Source organism: Natator depressus, chromosome 2, assembly GCF_965152275.1.
Source record: "Natator depressus isolate rNatDep1 chromosome 2, rNatDep2.hap1, whole genome shotgun sequence".
Taxonomy (NCBI): Eukaryota; Metazoa; Chordata; order Testudines; family Cheloniidae; genus Natator; species Natator depressus.
This window is the reverse complement of record NC_134235.1, coordinates 104664914-104682349: the sequence shown is the minus strand read 5'-3', so window position 1 is coordinate 104682349 and position 17436 is coordinate 104664914. Positions and strand designations below refer to the sequence as shown.

Below are 17436 nucleotides of genomic sequence, written 5' to 3'. Positions count from 1 at the left end.
GAGCAAGTTTTGCGGAGGGGGAAAGCAAATCCTAAAATACATAAAGGGGGCAGAGGGCAAATGTCACAGACAGAGGAAAGCCATATGCAAAACTAAGCCGAGAATCTGAGAGATACAAAGAGCAGATATTATACTTGGGAGAAAAGATTGTGCAAATGATGTTATACCAATGACAGTAAAAAGTGAGTAATGCTTTCTGGAATCAAATCAAAGAGTTTCTGAATTTAATTCTTTGGGTACTAGAATTTCTGCCACAGAATTGATGTGAATGACTTTTTTAATTATTGTGAATAATATAGACTGACTACTGCTGCTGTGTTAGTTTACATTCAGCCTTTTCTATTTAAAGCTGATAATGCACTCTGTTCTTTCCTTTTAATGACCAAAGTAAATTACTGCCCCGAGCTCTGGGTCTGATCAGCCAGTGTGAGAAAATATTTAGCAGACCAAGATTTCTAAAACGATGCTTGAATGAATGTGGAGCAGTGACATGCTCTCAGTGCTACGTCTGGAAACTTCTCTTTGTAAACTGGAATGAAGAGACAATGAATATTTCTAAGTCACAAAATAAGAAGATTCCAGAATGAACATATTTTTGTGATTTGGAATTTGTGACATATGAACACTAAGCTGTATAAAAATTAACTTAATGAAATAAATATACATTCTCCCTCACAAAATGGAGCAACTGGCTTTTCCCAATTCTACCTGCTCTGGAATATGTTGTGCTGAAGACTGTGAGCCCAACTTTGTTCAGTTACACTGATGTAAATCTGGAGTAATTCCATTGACTTCATTTGTTTCCATGGAAGTCAGTGGAGTTCCTCTGTACTTACATGAGTATGTATGAGAGAAGAATTTGGCTCTGTATCTGTTGCTATCATTTTATATGGGATATTAATATATAATCATCTTCCCAAATATATATAAGGGGTAAACATGGGAACAAATTGTGCCTGGCACATGTTCAGGTGTACAGTGAGGAAAAAAATCCAAGGAACCCTCAGGCACTGGATCCCTGGAGTGCAAGATGTGTTCCAGACTAGTGTTGCTAGTGATCCAAGGTAGATAGCTATCACAGTGTGGGGCCAGAGCCATGGCTTTGTCACCCTTCTCCATATTGACTGGGCTTGGAGGGGGGCATGTGCTACACTCCCTGAAAGGGTGGCGCAACAGCAGCCTTCCATAGGAGCTGTGGGAGGTATTGTGCCTGCCTGTAGCACGCTGCCTCCCAGTGCTCCTGGGACAGGATGCATCTGTCCCACCCTTTAAGGTGCAGTTGAGCCCTTTCTTTTTCCTCTGTCCCTAGTTGCTGTGACTGGCTGCTATATCTGCTGCTGCTGCTGCTTTGCAAAACAGAGCTGAAGGAGTAAAGGGCGTGTGCTAAGCAAATAAGAGAAAACTTTCTTTTTTTAAAGAAGTACAATGCCCAGTGATTTTTCTTGCATTTAAGCTGGAGGGTGCGAGTTGTAAAATAGTGGCCAGGTAGGGTACATCAGTAATCGCTGCATAAACTTTGACTAGAAGAAAGAAGACAAATCCCAATCCCTTCAAAATAAATAAATGTAAGATACCATTTAGTATCCCGAATTGGTATACAGATGGAGATGTAAAAAATGGACAGTGTACATTTTTAAACAAAATAGTTGAAAAACAGTTTGCCTTTTATTGATCTGCCAAGCCAAGGTATTCTTGGTTCTGTGTTTTGCTTGTTACAGGCGGTAAAGTAGCAAGAGCCTAGAGCAGAGTAAGGAAAGAAGCTTGTGCTCTACTTTGTGTTTCTTGTCGTATGTTTTCAGCTGCAGAAGAGAAACTCAAGACCCTGAACTTTGAAAACCTTGAAATTAAAGTTTTTCATGTTTAGGGCCACAAATACAGGATATTCTGGTAATGATAACTTTTTCTGAAGTGTCTGGAACTGGCCACTCTTGAAGACAGAATGCCAAACTAGTTGAACCACTGGTCTGATTCAATTTGGCAATTCCTATGTTTTTATGTTTTCGAGTAGCTCGGTGTCTTCATTTTTCATATGCCAAAGCCACATTCACTGCAGTAACCATGTAGAAAGAGCAGAAGGTGCATTCCAAATGTTTATGATAACTTTCCACAAGTGCTGTTCTCTGGGCTCAAGCAGTTCTCAACATAGGAGAATAGCCATGTGGTGGTCACACAGGGTCACAGTGTGATTGGCTTTAACAGGTCTGTTTTGCTACTTTATCATACAATTTATGTATGTCTCCTAATCAGGTTTTCCACACAATTAGGGTGGAACTGGCTGGTTCAGATTGCAGGAAGAGCTAAAAAATGAGAAGAAGAAGATTTGTTAGGGTTGATAGTGTTAATGAAAATATGAAAGGAAAGCCACATTTGGAGGGGAAAGTGTGACCTGACAAATATGACCCCCTGGAATTCCCCTAGATTTCTAACTTTGAAATCAAAGCTGGCTTTAATGTGCACCAGGTGTCATCAGGGTGTTTTGATTCCCTTCAAGCGAGGGAATGAGCCTTACAGTTTCAGCATCTGCACATCTGTGAATATCAGTGACAGGGTGTATTCTTGTTTAGATCATAACCCATGAGGTTCAAAGGGCATGAACAATTTAATAATTGATCCTGTTAGGTGCACTGGAGATTGGCAACCACAAAACTATGCTCTGCTTTGCACAGGCTGTGGTCTTTTTATTTTCTCTCTTCCTCTCCTTTCCAGTGCCCATCCCTTGCACTGACATGCTTAATCCCATCTTAATTGTCTCAGTAGCCAGACAGAACAATAAGAAAGCCAGGAAGATGGCAGCAAAGCTGGAATTTTAAAATTATATAGCAAAAAACTAAAAATGGATATTATCAAAAACATTCATTATTGATATTCAAACAGTATGTTTAAAACAGATGTGTTGTGATAAAACTAGGTGTTTTGTAAATTTAGATTACAGTTAAATCCTGTGGAAGGACAGGATGCCATCATCAGATGAATGGTTCTTTGACGCCAGTCTTGCCATTTGTCGCTCTATTTCTAATCTTTCTGCTGCAGGTTGGGAAGACTGTGGCAAGCTGGCTCTGATATCATCTCTAGAGACCTCCAGATTTCCTTGGTTTCTCTCACTCTTGCTTTCAGCCTGGGTCTTGCATGAGACTGCACTAGTTTTTTTGGTGGTTGAGCTCATCCTGTGAAAGAAAGATCAGGTGTGCTTGTACTTTTGGCTCTGCCAAAAGACTTAGTTGTTGTTGACCAGAAGGGTTTTGACCTGTTTGTGGACCTGTTGCCTTATTTTCTTTCTCTGAAAGAGTCCAGGATGTGAGAGGCTGCTCGTGGAAATAGTGTAATGAATTAGTGAGATCATTATGTAGAAAACATACATCTGTTTCTCTTTATTGTATCAAATTCTGACAGATCTTTGCTTTCAAAGAACTTGGCCTAAATCGTAGATTAGATGAGACCAAGTTAGCTGGAGTCCTGCCTAGATAAGATATAAGTGATGCTTGTAAGTTGAAACTATGGCAGGGTGGCCCCCTGTAACAAGGCATTGGTCCTTTCGCGGGAGGGGGTGACATTTGCAGACCAGGATGTCTGTTATAGGGACACAGTCCCTTTAAGGCAGGAGGTTTTTTTAATTTTAGTCATCAGCTGGAGCATATGATTGATGGTTCAAGAGACTAGGAATATGACTCTCTGAGTGGACAATATAAGAAGTAGCTGGAGCTCAGCATGAAGGAAATTAGATTTGCAAAAACCTGGGCCAAGTTCTCCAGACAGGAAGCCTGGAGCATAGCCGAAAGAGGGCCTGGAGGAGTGGAGAAGTGTCCAGTCTGGGAAAGTCTGTAAAGAAGCCTAGAACTGAGCAGGCCATGAAGGAAGTGATGCAGAGAAAAAGTGATACAATCATGTCAAGTGAATTGGGCAGTTACTGAATATATAGGGTTCCTGGACCAGAACCCAGAAGAGAAGGGGGCCTGAGTTCTTATATAGTGACATCTGGAAGTGGTGGACGTAAACCCCTAAATTCAGGGGAAGAAAACTAATTGAACCCTAAAAGAGAGACTACAGAGTTGGAGAGCCTAAAGAAGGCTGGGGAAGAACTTTCTAGAGCCCAGATTGGAGCCTAAAGACACTTTTAAGCCCATGGGAAGGTCTGTACAGAAAAAGTCTGGGAGGAAGATTTAGTTGTTTCTCTCACTGGAACTACAGCAGCCTATATAGTATAGATCCTAGGTCTCTGAAAGACCTCTTCTCTGTCTCTCTTCATCCGTGTGGAAATGCCAGCTTTTAGGTACTTGTGCTAACATTCAGTAATTTAACTCTGTGGCCCAGTACAATTTCATGGAGAACTCTTGATACTGGATTTCAGCTCATCAGGGATCCAGCAGAGTCAGGGTTGTGTTGGTGGCCGTCGTCGTCTTCATCATCTTCATCATCAAAACTTCATGGCGTGGTGTGAACCCAGCTGGCCTTTACCTGTGGATGTGGGTGTTTAGTTTATTTTGTAAGTGTTTCTTAATTAGATTGGACAGCATGATTTATGTAGTGTTTGGGAGGTGAGGTATTGTTCTTGCACTCAGAGATCTTTGTACTGGGAGCATTTTATTGATTAACAGATAACAACACACTGAAGCATACTGCCGTATCTTAATGCCTAGGATTCCAAGACTGATATTAGAGAAATAAAGTGTGTGTGTGTGTGTGTGTTAATAATTATAATTATTATCAGTAATTGTTATGGCACGATTTATCCCAATGTCCCTTCGATCTTTCAAACAGACACCTTGTTACTTTGTAATTCAGTTTCAGAGGCTGGGTGCCCACAGAAAGCTGACAGGAGCCATCGGGCAAAGATCAGCAAAGAGCATAACACTAAAATTTATTTTTATCAGTTTAAATACAACATAACAATGTGTATGCTTTTGAGGCTTAATATACAACTGTATATATACAACTGTAAGTAGCTTTGAAAAATTATCATGAAAACTTATCAACCCAAGCACAATGTCTATTCATCTGCACTTTTCTATAATGACAGTTGATCATGGAAAAGAACTCGAGTGGTATTTTAACTGACCATCAAAATATGACTTGCGGAGGGTGAGGGGTGTGTGCGATTTGGCAAGGCTACAGGAAGGTATCCAATGACTATGGACTCTGTGGCTGATCATCCAGTCATTACTGATGTTGATCACGTGTTGATTGAAAAGTAGAATCTCAAACAGCCTTTCAAATCAGTTGTTAAAGCCAAAAAAAAAAAAAAAAAAAAATGGAAGGATTGAGGGATTTGAATTCATTCAAGTTTTGCTAGTGGAGAAATTGGGTTCAGACTTGGATTGCTGGCATATGGTTACATTTCATGAAATACCATCATTAATTGGGGTTGAAGGGAGCCTTGAACTTGAGCCTGTATTATGGTAAACCTCATGTTGCCAAGTTTGATAGCTTGCCTTTAGACTGAGTTTAGAGTCCTTGTTAGAATAAACAGACTTCAATTTCTTGTAAAATGTAGATCTTGTTCATTGAACTGAATTATTTTAAAGATCCTACAATTGTTAGAGGTAGTTTAGTAGACTGGATAATAAAGCCTGAAGGAGTGTGTACTCAAGTTTGTTTGAATGAATGAGAACAACTGGTCCCTCCTGCAAATACTATTGGAATGATTTTTTTCATTTAAGTCACTTTTCATGCATTTGGAAAGCAGTAAGTAATATCCTAATAGTACTAAAAGCCTCCCCAAGCTGTCTTCAGCAGCAGTTTTTGAAAAGTTCATGGGCTGTTGTGGGATAATAGAAGAGAAGGAACTTTGGGTAAGGCTCTTTCAATATGCAAGGCTAAAAGGGCTTTCTGCTACATTGCCATTCCCTATTTTTAACCATCAGCTTCACTTCTCAAAAACATACAATTCTGAATGTTTCATTTAAAGAAAAATATTTCTGAGAGACATTTCAGGCAAAGGGAAATATCTTTTCCCTCTAGGGTGAAAACTAGAAGAAATAATTGTTCTTAATTTTTTGCCCTAGTTTAGTATCTATTATCATTACCTGTGTTATTAAAAATAAACAAATATTTTGAAATCTTGCCCTCTGCCCACAGCTATCTTATGTACCAATCTGATTGATAAGTGAAATGAGTGAATCCTCTGTGTTTGAATGAATGAATGAATGAATATGGATGTGCTTACATTTACAAGTATCATAGTTGGCATTCTGTGCATATTTTGCTTTTGAGTCTTTGATTCTACTGTCCTTGCAAATCACTATACGGTTGCAAATTAACCCATAAGATGATAGACATTAATTTATGGCACTAAGTTCATGAATTAAAGTACTATGCCAGTAGATTTCCATGTACATTTTCTTGGATGGCAGAGTTAGTAAGAATACCACACGTGCTACAACAGGTTATATTTGCATAATCAATTATTTGCTGTACTACATTTAAAAATGTCTGTGATCATTTTCTGTTCACATTTCAAATAGCTGGTGTAAAAGCAAACACCACAATGCACAGTTATTTCTCCTGCTATCCCACTGTAGTGAGGTGGCATGGCCTCCCTCAGAGGTGGACGCGGAGGGAACCCTGCAAGTCGCCTGGTGGGTGGAACCAGGAGGGCCACGCTCTGCAGCGGCGGGACAGAGAGAGGAAGTATAAAAGGCTGGCCCAGCAGCTCTGTCAAAAGGGAGCTGCAGAAGGAGACAGACGCTTCTTCCGTGCTGCTGGAGTGGGATGCCAAGGAGAACTGCTGCTTCCAGCCTGAGCTTCCAGAGAGCCCTGCCACTCCCGACGCTGAGGAGCTGCTACCGCTACCCTTGGCAGAGTATCCCGGGGAGACTGAGGATGACCCCTGGATGCAGGTACACCCGAGGGGGAGAATAGGAAGCAGGAGTCAGGGAGTCAGAATACTGTCTGACTATGGTGCCGCCGGAAACACGATCAGCGTGTTGCAGGTGGAATCCCAGCTGACCCAGAGGCAGACCACTTTGCCAATGTTTGGGGCCCTGGGCTGGGATATGGAGTTGGGCAGGCCTGCGTCCCCCCTGCCATCCCACCCCTGGGGTGGCAGTATTCCCCCTTCTTAGGACAAAAGGCCTGCGTTTCTCGGGCATCCCTACTGGAGCCCCAGCAACAGTACTTGGCGCTCGCCCCCTGCTGGAGCCCCTAGACTGGGCGGATAAACTGCTACAGCTCTGCCTAACTGCAGGCCAGAGCCTTGACTGCTTTCTGCCCCGCCATGCTGGAAGGCCGGGGCCCATTGAGAACCGCAAATTCTCCCCTTGTTTTTTCTTCATTTGGGAGAATACTCTAGCAGACCAAACTGCGAGGAGGCGTGGCCTCCCTTGGATGCGGGGGGATGGTCACACCAGCTTACACCCACCAATCAGGAATGAAATCTAAAATGCCTGAAAGTGTTAATTTATTTTGGTAAGTTTCAAACGTACTGTTAATAGGCTTTATCCCAGTGCTCATTTGGACACTTGTTCATGTCCCCACACACAAGTGCCAAGAATCTGTTTCATGAATGCTGATACCATTCACACACGAACAAGAAAATGCTGGGCTAACCTGTCATTAAACTCTTAAAGCTGGAACATGTGTTTATTCTGGTATAGCTGCCTATGGCATGTAATATTAGGACATAATGTAATGGGGACGTGTCGGATGGGCTCATTCACAAGAGAAGGCTAATACAGCACTCGGTGCTGAATTGGTAAATGCACAGATAACTGACACGTTAGACGAGAAAGCGCCAAAAGTGGTATCTGTGTCAGAGTTAGTATGTTTAATGTGTAGAACCATCTACAATGCTTACAACTACTTTTGACCACTCCAAAAAACCTAAAGGCTCATCCCAGAGTGAATTTTTATAACTAAGTTTTCGGTGTGTGAGTTCTTACAGGAAAGTAACAATCAGATACTGAAATGCTGGCATACCTTGGGCTATAGCAGCACAAGTGGATGCAGCTATAATAATGTTTTAATACACTGTATAAAAAAAAGGATGTAGAGTGGATGGATACATCTGTTGACAATCTTTCTTTTTAATTTGAAGCCACCTGAAGGCTCTAACTAGCTGAATAATAACCCGATCCCCATATGGTTTCCGTTCTTTCAGAGTAATAGCATGCAGAAAAAGAGTCTACTTTTAGCTCTGACTTCTGTTTGCTTCTTTGTGAGTCTGAGAACGCTTCCTGTCTGCTTGGTGATAGGAAATGTAACCAAAACAGACTTAGATGAGTGACATTTCTCATGCCTGGCTTTCCACTTTGGTAACTTGTGTAAACGTGTACAGAGAACCCATTTGTACAAGCTGCTGCATGCATGCAGATAGAGATGGTGTCTTCAGGATGATTTGCAGCTCAATTTTAATTATAATTTTTATCTTGTTAGTTCCTCAGTATTTATACAGTAGATATTATGAAGTATTTTTCCCATTTATAATTCCTCTTATACTCTAATCTCTCAACAGTTTTGTACTGTCACTTTTCAATTGAATATAGGTTTGTGACTAAAGCAACTGAAAGGCACATTTTTTAATAAATGCAATTAAATTTTAAAGCCACTTTTGCTTTGGTTAGAAAACTACTCATGGAAAACAACTTTTCTCTTCTGCTTATATCTCTTAATTTTTCTTACATTCCCTTGCATGTGCCCTCAATTTCCTTCCTGCCCATATTTTCCTGTTCTCTCATGGTTTCCTGTCCATTTTCTACATTATGGATACCAGTAAGTAATCATTTTCACTGAGGTCAGCCCTGTTTCATCCTAATTGGGGGGAAGAAGTGGGAATGGAGAAATGGTAGCCGTTTTGAGTAAGGTTGAAAGTTTATAGGGATGCTGACAACCATTAGGAGACCAGGGGAAGTGTGGTTTAAAAAAGTCCAAAACAACAGCAAACCGCCCCCAACATCCTATAATCATGAGATTCTGATAATGTGAGAACTGTTGACTCTAGATTTTGTGAGAAGGGCCTTGCTCCACAATTTTAGCCCCCACCCTCACTTCCAGTCACATAGGATTTGAAATGTTAATTCTCACTTCTTTAGAAGTGCCTTGTATTGGACGTTAATACCACAGTAAAATAAGATGATTACATTAGAGGACGAGGAGAAACGAGATACATACCGAAGCCTGTGGGGCAGTTTGTTTGGTATTGATGCTGCTGAATCACTGTGCAAAATGAGTGGACGGGCAAGCTGATATTCTGTATCATTACCAACCTCTGTAGCTGTATCAATCATTTTATTTAAATAGTTTATTACATACGTTACTGTATGTAAAATAGCATCCCTTCATCTTCACCATTGTGGCACCCCAGACTTATATGGAGATGTGTGATTCTGTCGAAAGTTGTTTAGGAGCTGGCCCATGGCCTACTTTGATGGAGCAACACAACCTATGCCATTTTTACTTATCCAAAGGCAAATTTCCACAACATGCCTATGCCAGGGAGTGTCAAGTTTAAGGATTCCAAGGCAGCATCATGGGCACTGAGTAATAGAGTTGACTTTTGGGTTGACATTTTATTAAACACTCCTGGTTTGGAAAAATTTCAAAATCCCTGCGATTAAGAGGACATGCTGCATTATGATAGCCTCACCAGCTGGGGCTGGATTGGAGCCAATCTCACAATGATGGGAGACACTATAGCCCTTTAATGAATTTGAGCCCTCTGACTGCCTGCCTGTCCCCCACTTGCCTTCCTCCTGGGACAGAATAACCAATCAGAGCTGTCACAGATGGAACTGTCTCCCCCTTCTTTTCCCCACAGCAACCGGAAGTTATTCTCAATGGGAGTGGAAAGGGGGAGCGGGAACAGGGAACTAAAGGGACCAGCAACTCAAAGCGGCTCAGCTCCCCACTCCCCTTCTGTGAGCAATGGGGCAGCTTATTCGTTAAGCACGGAAAATATACAAAACAAAACTTTCATTTTTAGAGCACTCCTATGTCACATTCTGTGCTTCGGTTTGGAACTCTGATTTGCTTTGCTGTCTTGCTCAATAAAGGAAGAAATATTGCTCATGAGAATTTCAGCTTCTCTGGGCTGGTATATCATCAGTTTAAAAAAAACCCCACACAATATGGAATGGATTCTAGAAACCTGAATCTATCCCACATGCAGTACAGAATCCAACCCTATGAATAGTGGTTTGGCCCCTTAAAAAAAAGGGGGGGGGGAGGGGCAAAAAATTGCTTTCAGTTTCATCAGAGGTTAATTATCTGTTTCTAGATGGGCTCAAGCAAGAGCTGTTCTACCTACATATTCTTGTTAGAAGCTCCTGTATTGCTGTATATGCTAAACTATTTATTTTGTGTGCATGGGCATGTATGTGTTTTTTTCCCATAACAATTTTAATGTTTGTTAAGGTCTTTTATTGTGGAGGGTTGGATATTTTATTGGTAACCTCTTTGTGTTGCATTTTTCATACTCTTTACCTTCAGGGTGATTGTTGCTGTCATGTTTCACCTTGAGCTGGGAATGCTGTATAGGGGAATGCATTGGATTTAGTATTTTTGGTTCTCAATGCATTGTCCACCCAGGTGCACCTGGCAAGGCAATAAGATGCAGTTGAGTCATAGTTTAATTATTTTGCTTGATGTGGAAAGTGGCAAGGTGCTAGATAGTGATTTTGATATTATGGTGCAGCAGAAGCTGCACTGTACTTAAGGATGCATCAGAGAGTTTCATTCTAACAGTAGAAGGAATGGTGAATTTCTGATGTCAGTGAGTTTTAGTACAACAAAAAATTACATCATATGCTTTTTATATCAATTCTATCATCAGATCAATACATCAGATTGTCACACATTCCATGCATTTGGGAAGTTATTTTGCCTTAACACTGCTGAGGTCACTGTTAAGGTTTTGCATTAGAGTATGCATTTGATAAAGCTGGGGTAGCTTCAGGACATCATGCCTTGAGCCAGTAGGCGATAGAGCTTTCGCTCCCTCCTGAAATTCATGTAATTTCATCTCTTCCCATTTAAAAAAAAACGCTCGAAGCTTATTTTTGGGGCGTTCTTAAATTACTATCACTGATGTTGTTGTTTTATTGCCTTGTTTTGATTCTTTTTGTCTTTTATTCTTGTTGTCTGTAATATTGTGGAGGTCGGAGTGTTTTTGTTAATGAGGATTTTTTATTGTTCAGCACACAAGTCCTTTTTTAGTGGCAGGGGTGCCGTATAAATAAAATTGTTGTTCTAGTGTTATTTCTGCTTTGGATTATCTGTTGGAGATGGAAGCAAAAGTCTTATGGGATATTGCAGTGTATTGCAGTTGTACTCAATATGAAGGTGAAAAAGAGTGTACATGTCTTTCCCTTTAACTTTTTATTTCCCTGTTTTTAAGGTTTTGGGTGGGCAGGGTATGCCCTGCTGCAAGCTTATCTGTCATTAAATGTAGTGTGTGTTGCTAATATATAGAGTGTATTTCATGTGTGTGTGCACAATATAAATACATACATTTCCCATTTGTAGGAGAAGGTCTGTACTATCTGTATAATTAATGTTGCTTGGATGGTATTAAATGATAGTGACAGATCACGTGGGTGTTAAGGGTTTGACACAGTGGGAGGCGGCACATATGTATCTTCAGCATTAACGCGATGGACATCCATTCAGCAGAAGGGTGGCCAGGCCTTTCCCTAGGAAACATATGCCAAAACTATTATCAAAGACTACGTCATGGCCTGCAGCAAACTGGACAGGATGATAATGAGGAGGGAATTGCACAAAAAAAGACTGTGTGGGCATCCCATTTTATTACAACAGAATGCTAAATAAACAGATTATTTCTATGACTAGTAAAGTATTTGCTCGGTCAGCAACAATGGCATTTTGGTCTTTATCAAGTTTATACTACTGTTTTACTTTTTGTTTACTTTGGCTGCTATTTTTTTAAATGAAAAAATAAACAAAGGGAAACATCTGAGATGCTGTAAAAAGCACCGTGGATCCAGGACAGCTCATTATTTCTCCTTGAGGGGGAAATCTGTGGTGCACTCTGTGATGTCTGACAATGTGTAATGAGGCACTCCACTATGTCAAACCCAGAGTCATAATTCTGTCTTATCTTGCTGTGATAATAAGACTTTTTGAACTACTGAACTCAACAGAAGTTATAGATGTAAAGGAAATGGCTTGTGTTTTGCCACCTATTTAAAGTAGTTAGAGTCAGAGATCGGGTAATTCAAATCAGTTAACCTTTAGCTCTAGGACTATATATCCCAAATCTAATTTGGAAATCACATTGCTTGAATGGTGCCAAAGTTGTCTAATACTCATTTTTCAGCAGTTATCTCCATAGTGTTTGTATTGGAGTGTCTCTCTCTCTTTTTTTGGCTGATCTTCTTATATGGTTTTTGTTTTCTAAAGGTTTCCCTGGATAGCAACGAGGCCCAGAAGTCAAGCCAGTCTTCCTAAGTGAGGGGGCCCGCTCAGAAACTGCTCACTGAGGGATAGTACGACTTGCCTGTCACTCTTGCTGTTATGGCAGGAGGTACTGTAATGGTTACCAAGCAATGTCCAGGTTATGCCCTTCTCTGGATACTAAGGACTACAGGTGAGAACCAGTGCTCCCAAACTCATATCTAATTTTACTTGTTCCATATCTCATAAACAAGTTAGCAATGCCAGAAATAGCATTTGCTTTAAATTTATTTACACTTATATTTCCCCCACTCATTTTATTCTCTCTTCGTTTTTCTTGATAATTGTCTATGAATGTGGATATCTGAATTCCAACAAGAAATGATAGAAATTCCTTATGGGACTTATGATCTTCACTATTTTGTATCCTAGGAACTCATTTATCATTAAACTTGAAATAGGCATTGGTCTGATATGCATCTTGGGTGATACTGCAATATACTCCTGGCATATTGGCAGGTCAGCTTTACATTATTATTTTTACATTTCAGCTGGGTCATGTCATTGCAAATTAATGCAATTCTGCAGTTAAATATGAACATTTCAGAAGCTACACTATATGGGATTTTAAATGATGTAAATGGAGTGCTGTTTAAGCATTGTCAGATGGGGAATTGAGCAGGAAAAGGAGGAAGAACACTTATTGTATTTGAAAAAGCCCCTGAATTTTGAATGAATTTAGCTTTCACTCGTTAAAAATACCTAAGTGGATATCTTCAAAGGTGTCCATGTGAAAATGCTAATTGTTGCTATTCCACCTACAGCTGTGGAAAAACATTGCTATTCCCACAAATGTTTCAAATCAATTTACTCTTCTTTTATGTGGCTAGGACAACCACCTTTTTCTGGAAAAGATATTCTTATCTTTTGGAGGAAAAGAAACCTTTTTAAAAACAGACTTTTCTTCAGCTGTTAACTTCCAGTAGTTTTCTTCACATCTGGATTTTTTTCTGAATAACAAGTAAAGATTGGTTAGGAACATCGTCAGTTTTTGCGGTTTTTAGAGGAGGTTAGAAATGCATCATCTAGTGTTAATTTGATGACACTGGAGACGTATGCCTTCTGTTTATGGACAGAATAGGTTGAACCAGTGTCAGGGCTGTTTTGACTTATACAGTCCCCTCAATCGTCTTGTCTTCACTAGGAAACAAAGTGTGTTCTTACTACATGTCAGCTAATATGCAGTAACTACAATGAGGTAAACATCTAGTTGCATTTTTAACACGTTAGCAGTTTGATCTTCCCAGGATCTGCTAACGCATGTGAAAATTACAAACTGCCTTGTTGTCACTATCTTGCCATTTTTGTATGCAGTGGTATTGTAGCTGGGTTGGTCCCAGGATATTAGAGAGACAAGGTGGGTGAGGTAATATCTTTTATTGGGCCAAATTCTGTTGGTGAGAGAGACAAGCTTTCGAGCTTATGCAGAAGAAGAGCTCTGTGTAAGCTTGAAAGCTCGTCTCTCTACCAACAGAAGTTGGCCCAATAAAAGATATTACCTCACCCACCTTAACTTCAGTAGAATTTTACCACGTTAGGTGTATTCCTACCATATGTTAACTTTTTGCCTAATATGGACACGCCCAAAATCTCTTCATCCTGACCTGAAGATGTATATCCTTTAGGGATGCAAAGATAGTGTAGTTCCCATGCTTGTTCTAACATTTGTCTGTCAGCCAAGGTGTCAGTCTGTGATGAGGACACCTGTCCACCATAAATGAAGCACAGCTCATTTTTCACAGTCCACCAAACTACTGTCTGGCTCTGACTTCATTCATCCTCCACTTGGGCTTGATCTGATTCTGTGACTGATAGATGAAAGGTTTTATATTCAAATGCTTATTTCCTAAGCCATCCAGTTTTGTTTTGTTTTTTAATCTTTATCACAAGAAAAATTACTGTTGAGTACAGGGATTCAAGGGAGGGAAAAATCTGGTTGCAATTCATTTTGTCAAATTATAAAAAACAAGTGTCACTGGGCCCTATGCTTCTGTCAGACATGGTGGACAGTGACAAGTACCACGCAGGTGTGTGGGATTTTTAAAAAGGTGTGAAAATTATTAAATAGGCTTGGCTCTCTTGGATGGAGCAATTTTCATCATGGGAACTTGATCCCTTGCTTCCAGCTCTCCCTGCGCGACTTGTGTGTGCCCCACAACGCATTGTGAAAATTTACAAAAAGGGATTGTGCCGGAGGGTGGCACGTGACTCACTGGGATACCTATCCATAGTGCACTGCACTTTGCGCTAACACAAGCACTCCTGCTGAGTATGTGCAGCACTAACGCAAGCAGTCAAGTATAAATGCACATGCACGATCGACTAACTGTTGCGGTCTTATGCTGATGTAATTGGCACAGACCAAAACTTGTAGTGTAGACATGGCCTAACTGTAGTGGATTCAAACTCTTTAGTGAGTATAACACAATAAGCCTCTTGGAGGAGGAATGCAGCTGCTGTATGAGGCTGTAAGAAAATAAAGAAAATCTTAGAATTCTGCCTTTTTGATTAGAAGTCTATTCTCTGATGAGCATGATTTGCGTTCTTTGTGGTGCTAAGTGTCACAAAGGTAGAAACTAAGGAACAAAAGGGACAACTTAGTTGGTGGTGGTCCTGCTTTGAGCAGGGGATTGGACTAGATGACCTCCTGCGGTCTCTTCCAACCCTGATATTCTATGATTCTATGAATTATGCTTCTGGAGAGAAGACCCTAGCTGAAATGTGAAAATATAAGAAATATCTTTGTATGTTGTGTTTTGAGTCTACTACTTTTTCAAGTATATTTCTGCATTGTAGGCATCAAGGGCCTGCACTAATATGCACTGAAATTAATGGGAGTCTTTCCATTGACTTTGATTGGGTCAGGTCCTAAGTAGAAGTAGTAGTTCATTCTGACTTGTAAGCCTGCAAGAAATAGCTATGCTAAATTTGGAAAGAAATATAGCAAAAGAAAGTCTCCATTACAGTACAGCTGAATATACAGCATACTTAACCCCTGTCATTATGTATGAAGCTGTCAAATGCTAACAATAATGCAACATTAAATAGAATGATTTTGCACTGCAGCGAACATGAGCAATTGTTTTTATTTTCCTCAGTGTGTGTATATAGAGAGAGATATTTGAATTGTTGGTTATAGTGTCAGAAACCAGGATCCAGAACTTGAAATAGTGCAAAATAATACCAATTCTACAAGCTGAAAACCAAGGCCTGTCAGGTATTATCACATCCACTCCCGTTTTCCACTTCATTAGACCCAGAAGGAAATTCTTTCAAATGTTTGCTAACCTTCACTGAACAAGAATAGCGACTTAATAAACATGAATTTTCCTTGGGGAATTCAACTGCGTGGTGTTGGTTTCCCCCACAACATCTTGCCCACCTTGTTTTGAGTGTCTTTCAAGGAACAAAAGTGTAACACTGCTTCTTGATATTACAAAACTATCTCAAGGAGACAAGTTGCATTGTTATTTTCCCAGAAAAATCTTATATTTACTTAATGAAAAATTAGACTAAATGCTATTTTGTAAGCCCACAAGGAAAGTATATTTCTACTGTGAAGAATTCCCATTTGGTAATCTCAGACACTTTAAATACTGATACCATTTAACTTTACAGGAAAAATGAAAAACTATGAACTACTGGATATCTGTCAAACTAGAAGTTTTAAATTTTTTTCCAGGACATCCTACTAGTAGACTTGCACTAACTGTAGCCCACATTTATAAAATGAATGAAAGGAGGAATGGATAGAGATTATTTACAGAAAGGAAGTCAACTTAGAACTCTTTTCTCATTTTAATTCCAGTGTGAGATGTATTCTAGGCAGTTGCTTAGCTTCAGTAAGTGAAACCCCTTAATAGTAAGAACAGGAAATTGTTAATAATGTTTGGTTTCTTGTGAAATCCATGGTCCATCATAGACTGAATACATGACAGTTTTCACTGATTTTCCTCTCTTGGTATATGCCTATCAGCCAGCGTACATAAAACTTCGAAATAATACATATGACCCACCTCTTCTAGAATGCCATTTCATTTCTTTTCTCCTAACCTCTGAATGTGAAGGATTGGTTGTACTAGTTTGTTTACTGTGTCAGAGCTAAATAACATGTTAGTTTCCCTTTGCTAACTCTCATGCTGCAGAAAAATTCTCCTCTTTATAGATCTTTTCTGTTTCTTAATTGGTCCACCACTGCCTGAATCACTGTAAATAAACCTCTCACTACAAGTGTACATACTGGAAAACTATGATGGTGAAGAATGAGTGCAACTGATGACTTATTTAATAGACTTGTAGGCTCCATGTAAATAAACACAGCTGCATAAATTAAAATTGTGAAAATTCAGCATTCTAAGGATGTATTGGACAGGGTGCCGATGGAAGATCTATTGTGTTTAAAGGCAGCATCATGGTATTTAAGTGTCTAAGTAACATAACAGATGTACTCCTCCTTCTGGCTGGTTGTTAGTTGTATGTTAATACTCTACAGAGAATAGCAGTAATGAACTCAAAGCTATTATTTGTCAAATCATTTTAGCATCAGCTTTCTATCATGCTCAGATTTAACCCTACGGTGCATTGTTGTAGTCATACCACAGCTTTGTGCTCGTTCCTGCTTAATTATCAAATAAGCAGCGCTCATTCTTGCATCCTTATTGATTAGGAAGTTTATAGAATGCAGGTCATTATTACACCAGTAAAATCATGGTAGTATTCTGATTGCCAAAAAGGAAATATTATAGGTATTAAACTACAGCATTTTTCCCTGTCTCCTTGAATAATTCCATAACATCTTATAAGGATCTTATTTCATTCAACTTTAAAAATGGTCACCCTCACTGTATAGCAGAAATTAATAACTGAAATAAATAAATGCAGTGAAAAAGTCAATGCTATGTAAGTAGGCTAGTTTCACAAGGAATATTAATTTTTAAATTATTACACAGCAAATTGATGAAGGAGAATATCCTTGATAATGAACACTTTTTCTTCACTTGTGTTAAAGTGTACTAAGAAAAGTGACTTAAA

The 17436-nt window shown here is 39.6% G+C and overlaps 1 long non-coding RNA gene across 2 annotated transcripts in view; it reads left to right on the top strand.

Moving 5' to 3' along the window:
- The window catches only part of LOC141982575 (uncharacterized), a 342639-nt gene that overhangs the window by 274966 nt on the left and 50237 nt on the right, over nt 1-17436 (top strand). For both annotated transcript variants that reach the window (XR_012638124.1, XR_012638125.1), the window contains exons 6-7: nt 6516-6833; nt 12352-12538. This is a non-coding gene — a long non-coding RNA (uncharacterized LOC141982575). The remainder of the gene's footprint in view (nt 1-6515; nt 6834-12351; nt 12539-17436) is intronic.